The 6,442-nt window shown below is 40.6% G+C and overlaps 2 annotated features.

Annotated features, from left to right (window-relative positions):
• Window positions 1-557: part of a dispersed repeat (third copy of repeat X-01a) that runs on past the window's edge.
• Window positions 1-898: part of an inverted repeat (inverted terminal repeat S-01-IR of integrated linear plasmid) that runs on past the window's edge.
• Window positions 899-6,442: the final 5,544 nt, after the last annotated feature.

The following is a 6,442-nucleotide window of genomic DNA, read 5'->3' as shown; positions in this document are numbered from 1 at the left end:
TTGGCCCTACAGTGGTAGAACCTGGTGAACCGGGCGTACTACTTCTCAACCTTCTGTGAACTTTTCTTCTCTTATGATTTTTGCTACTTTGTTTAGTTTAGTGATTGATATCTTAGAGAAGCTGGTAAAGTAAAGACAGACTCTTTCGAAAGTAATGGTGGCTAGGAATGGCTTCAGTCAGGTCATCGATTCACCTTATGGTCGACTTGCTTGAATCGAAGAAGAAGAAACCCCCGGACTAGAGCCTTCAGTGCTTCTCCCCCATGAATGTGATCAACAAGAATTGATGTACCCACCATTCTAGATAGGAAAGAGATTGATGGTAAGAACCAGTACTAATCTTATAGCAAGCCAAAATAGAGTTTAGATAGGTAAGAACAAGTGCCTATTTCTTGCTAGCCAAAAAACAAGTTTGAGTTGTCGGGGTTGGATCTGAAGCATCAAGCTTCTCCTATACTTTCTCAAAGAAATGCCCTTATCTCGATCTTTATTAGAGGCTAGAGTCTAACCATTAAAGAAGGCTTGAACAGGCTTTTGAGTAAAGAAAAAAGTCACCCCCCCTCCCCCAGGGTCTTTAGAGTAATACCGCTGTCTGTCCCCTGGAGGTTATCCTAAACCATTTTCTAGGGGAGAAATACTGGCTCAGGGTAAAGGCAGCCCCCCGTCGGGTAAAATCCCATAATGCCTGTCCCAAGGCCGAATAAACATGGCTCTGTGCCTTGTTCCTCTCATGGTCTGGGTTGAGTCTAGTATTTCTGTGGGTAAAGGCACCTCATATACTCTTATGTCCTACGGAATCGAAAATCTATCCTACGGAATCGAGATTTTCCCTTAAGTATTAAGTCTATCGAGAATCTGTCCTACGGAATCGAGATTATTCAACTACTTAAGTATAAGGTCAGCCTATCGATAATCTGTCCTACGGAATCGATAAAGTTGGTCATCAGGTAGCTACGAATCGAGAATCTGTCCTTTAGGTCAGCCTAAAGTATCGAGAATAGTGTCCTGTTGGTCAGCCTATCGATAATCTGTCCTACGGAATCGAGAATCTGTCCTGTTGGTCAGCCTATCGAGCGAGAAGCTATCCAAGTAGTCCTATTTCAAAAAGAAAGTAAGGGCATAAGCAGAGAGAAAATCCCGAGTATTACTCTATCAATAGATGATAAAAGAAAAATGAAATTGTTATTTGACAGATTGAGAGTTAATCACACTAGAAATGATATATATTACACAGGTAATGGTGGAATGCTGCCGGAAAGCTATCGTTTCGGAAAAAAGGATACGTTCTCTAAGCGTAGAGGTCTGAATTTGCGAAGGTCAATTCCTAAGCCAATCCAGCCTTTGACTTATACTCCCCCCACAAATAATCCGAATTCTCATGTAAATAAGGATGAATTGCTTAATAGTTTTCCTATTTTAAGTCTACCTGTGAATAGTTTCCCTCTTACTGATTTAAAAGAAAGTCTGATTGTTGAACAACTTAAAGTTCAATCAGCTAAAGATGCTATTCTGGCGTTATATTTCCGTTTTTTTCCAGAGCATACTCGTTTCCAAAGATATGAATTTCTAATGAGCAATTCAGCGAAGAAAATGTTAATGTATGTCTTTCAATCTCTCGGGTTATCAAAAATGTTACGTTTTTCAACCCCAGATTTGTTTGAAAATACCAGGTTCAAGGGTGGGTTGCACCATTGCTTAGATGTTCTCACCAGGACCCCGTATAAAAAAGTAATAGAATTTATAACATATTATAAAGGTATGTATGGGCGCTTAATCATATTTGTTAGCTTAGGGATTGGTTGTACTGTCTGGTACAACTTTATACCTGGAGTACCAGAAGTAGCACCTCCAGGAATCTTAGTACCGAGAGAGCTTCCGTATGATTCTTTCAAGGATGTTTCATTTGATATAGCCCCCTTTATGAAAATGAGTTATGTGGAGTATAAGTATATATCAGATCAAGTGTTATCCGCCTTTGATAATGTCTATCCGTTCAATGAAATCCATCTTCCTAGTGGTAACACTGCTGAAGGTAGCAATGCTAGGGTGGCCCTTGGTTTAGGGATCATAGTAGCAGCCTTTCTCGGAATGGGTATGATGTCATATTCATCTCCTCCTGATTTAGAATTAATAAGTACTTTGAAAGTTCAAGAATTACAAGAAATAATAGTAAAAAGATGAAAAACAAACAAGAAACAATTCAATCCAAATCTTCTTATAAGTTGACTATGATATGTGCAAGATCTTCTTATTATTCTACAATTTCTAGTTCGCTAGTTCAGCTATCAGAGGATATTGATTTTCTGTATAATGATTTAAAAAGCACTCAGAAATATAATCTATCTAAGAAAGAGTTATGTAATCTTCAACAGATATTGCTTTCAGGTTTTTACACTCTATCTCCGCTAAGGCTCAGGAGAATAAGTAGGGATGATCTACTAGAATTTTTATTTGCAACGCTACCTGATTTTCCTGACTTAACGTTTTATCCAAGCAGAGATAGTTCACACTATATAGTTGTTTTTCCATCAAAAAAAGAGGATGTCTTGGTGTTCATGGCATTGAGTATCCATTTCTATCGTTTGACTTATGGTTATGTGCCCAAGGAGAATTACAGATTATTAGATAGGTTAGGTCTCTTTTATTCTGGTATTCAAAACATGGGTAAGGTGACTAGACTGTACCAGATTAACATGGATCCATCATTACAACTGATTCCTGAGAGTCTGGTTTTAGATGGTGTTAAGTCCTTTGTTGGGGCAGATTCGGTTTGTTATAAGCTGGTTAGTAGCTTTCTAAATCTCGAGACCTTTGATGAGGATGGTAGAAAGATATGCTTCGGTTGTATGCCAATTGTTGGAGAAATCACTAGGGTCTTATTCAATCTTACCTTAATGGAGTTCGACCGGCAGTTCAGCCATAAATATCCAGGGATTGCATTTGAAAGATTCATAGGTATGGTCTTTATAGCATGTACTGATGATCTAAGAATCGATGAATATCAAGTATTTGATATGATACAAGATCTCGGGCTGTCTTGTTCAATCGAGTATACAGAACCAGGGCTAGAGCCTCTCTATTGTCGCAATAGGATGGTTGCTCTGGACTATGAGGGTAAGGTTGTCGTGTACAATCCTACAGATTACTATCCTACAGATTATGGTTAGTAGGGAGGTTGACAACAATTTAAGATAGGGAAAAAACATGCCGGTGCATTTCCATAGTTTATTTACTAGCAGGAGAGAGGAAGAGTCGCTATCTATCTATCCATATACGTATCAACAAATGTGGATCGGTCGATTGCCCCTAACCAGCAGCGGCAAGGAGGAGAAGACTCTAGAGGTTTGTCCCAAGTCATGCGAACACTCGCTGTAATCATGCCCTACCCGATGACAACTCAAGATTGGCAAGCATGTCCATCCGACTACTCATGGAAGCTTTGAACTTCTCCATGCGAAGTGGGTCTCCTGAACTTTACTAGAAGTTTTTTGATGCACGAGGAATTCTCTGAGAAAGGATTGGTAAGTAAGCATTCAGTGTGATTGGGGATAGGTTGGCACTGAGAATCGTCCCTTACCAGTGCTATCAAGAATAAGGATCTTCTATGAGAAATCCATGAGAGTGACTGCCAACATGAATGAGTAGTACGATCAACTGTTCTTCTGAGAAGTGGGCAACTCATGGAGTTTAGGGATTGCATGCTTGGGATTACAACGAGATATCAGGACTTTTATGCAGTTCATTGAGTCTCCACTTTCTTGTACTAGCTGACTAAAGGCGAGCTACTTTTGAATTCTCTAATTAACTAAGCTCTATCCATAGATAGTGTTCCCCACTGTAAAGAAATGCTAGCCCATGAATGAGGATCTATTTCCTTGGAGTCTTTGCCTTTAATAGTTTATAATATGATCTTACCAATTTGAAAGCGAGCTAGCGAAGTACCTCTTAGGAAAGCAGGTTATAACAAGCCAGTTGAAAAGTATGCTCTTGGGCTGTTTCCCTAGGAAGGAATATTGATAAGAGCTGGTGTTTTTCCTGCAAGTTTGAATGCCATTAAGCATTCCCCAGTGCTTATGCACCATCTAAAAGTCTCAGCTCCCTGTATAGTAAAACTATTAAGGTTACTTCTTTAATAAGCTTTTTCAAATTGTATAATAGCTAACCAACCGCTTAAAGCGGACTGCAACTGTACTTATTAGCTTTCCTCCAGCGATACTACAGATGGAATAGCTTCCCAGGCATTAGAGGATAAGCTTGACTTAGATTCAATTAATAGGGCATTTGCCCCGTCACTTGAATAAGCGGCAACCCCTTAGTGGCACAAGCCTCCTTTCCGGAGCTGTAAAGGAACTTCATTCCCATCTATTCGGCTCCTACCCGCTCCGACCAGGGGTTACCAATTCGTTATCAACGGCTTTCTTACAAGAAAATGTTATATCATGGGCTTGAGGTATCACCGTATAGATTTCCCTGTTTGGTACACATAGCTTTTCCTATCTCTCTTTTTAGCATTCCTTCTCTATAGCCTGTGTCTATCTTCTGTCAATTCCTATTCTCTATCTGGTCTAATCGGCTAAGTCTTCTATCTCTTTCGATGTAGTCGATGTCGGACTAGGAAAGCCAGTAAGGTCAAGTGTATTGAAGTTCTACCAATTCACTTACTAAGGAGCGTAACGAGCAAAATCTAAGGAGCTATAGTGTTGTTTCAGTTTCAGCCTTAGATTCTTTCTTTTTAGCATTCCTTATTAATCCTTTTTTAGGGAGATGTTGAGACTTTCAGGCTAGTAACAAAGTACCTTTCTAGGTGTAAGGATGCAGGTAAGAGAATCAATCTTAGCTGCTGTACATGTAGTAGCAGCATCCAGTCTAGCCTTGGTCTAATTCCTACTTAAAGGAGGGGTCTTATTCACTGTATGCGCATTCCCTGTATTCTATGTCCGACTATTCCACCTGAACCATATTAGTCAAGGGAGTAGGGCAGTCTTAGTGAAATTACCCTGGGGAAGATCTTATTAGCTCCTATTGATTCTAGGTTATATGCCGACAGTTCTATTGACAGCGTAGGATTTGACGATCGTAGTATGATTGATTCCCGACCGGGGAAGACTTCTTATATAATAGAAGGGAAAGCAAGCTAATTCCAATGATTCGAGATCTGGATAATGCATTGAGCAAAGCTGCTGAAATAGGACCGCTTGTCAGCCTACTCCTCCATTTATAGATTTCTATTCTATAATAGAAGAAATAAAGCCTCGAGCTATTAATTACTATGAGAGCTAAGCTACTCTTTTTGCTTAAGAAAGATGGTCATAAAACGAGATCTTTCATCAGCTAGGCCTGACCTGGTGACATACTCCAGATGAGTGGCCAATCCCTGGAAGATCCTGATTCTGATTCAGTAGTATGCCATATTGGAATGAAAGGAAAGTAAGCTGCTTCACGACCCTTTCACTTTATTAGCTTTTAGGCCATGCAGAAGGAGCTAGCTCGACCATTTACTGAGCTCTTTTCGAAATGGTAAGACTTTCCTGCTATATGAGAATGAACTCATTTCAAATGCTTCGCCTCTCTCCCATTGTTCCTTCCTCCTTCGTGCCCGATCCGGTCAGTAGGCGTCAGTGAAGTGAATGCTGTATGCTAAGAGGGGAAATGCCGACATCTAGCACATAGAAGAGCGGATTCGCTTCCTATTCCGATGAGATGTCAGTTCCTTTCGTGCAACCTGCTCTTGCATATGCCTCTTATTCCTCGTACAAAAACCTATTTCATTGCCTGAATGGCACCGGCTCGATAAGGCAGATCTGTGGGAAGACGTCGAAGCGGGTTTAGAATCAATCCCATCCGCCCCGGGGGAAATAATAGGTCAATCAGGTTCATCCCTCTTGCCAATACTAGTAGTCTTAGAAGGAGTTGCAACCTAAAGGGCTATTCCTGTGATTCCTAAGAACTTACCTCTCGCAAGGAACATCACTTTCGTATAGTTGAAAAACTCCCTTTTATTTCAAAATTGAATTCGTAACCACTGCTATCTCATGGAATAGGAATAAGCGCCGCTAGTCTTTCTTTTCTTTTACAGACTCCGAAATTGACTTCTTTCCGGCTAGCTGGAAGGCAAGAGCGCTATAAGAGGTCTTGAGGGTCGAAGGATGAAGGTCCGAGGCTACTGGTGGCCAAGCTTCTAAGTACTTAGCCAACGGATACGAATTCGAAAAAACGGTCAATCTCCGAAAGGCCTTTGCAGAGCTTTAGGGGGAATACTTTTGTGGTCTTTCACCTTCTTCCTTTTGACTGGCCAATATCTTTGAATCAGGGCTTTCGCTATTCCCACAGTCCCGTCGGTCTATCTCATATTCGCAGAAGAAGGAACTTGCTTAATGCCATGCCGGAAGTGTAATTAAGTAGGCGGTTGGTCGTATAAAAGTCTTTGAAGTAAGGTTCAATG

The sequence above is a fragment of the mitochondrial genome of Lactuca saligna (genome assembly GCF_052625555.1).
Source record: "Lactuca saligna strain CGN5271 mitochondrion, complete genome".
NCBI classification, from domain to species: domain Eukaryota; kingdom Viridiplantae; phylum Streptophyta; class Magnoliopsida; order Asterales; family Asteraceae; genus Lactuca; species Lactuca saligna.
Note: the sequence above shows the minus strand (reverse complement) of the source record. Positions and strands in the feature narration are given on the sequence as shown.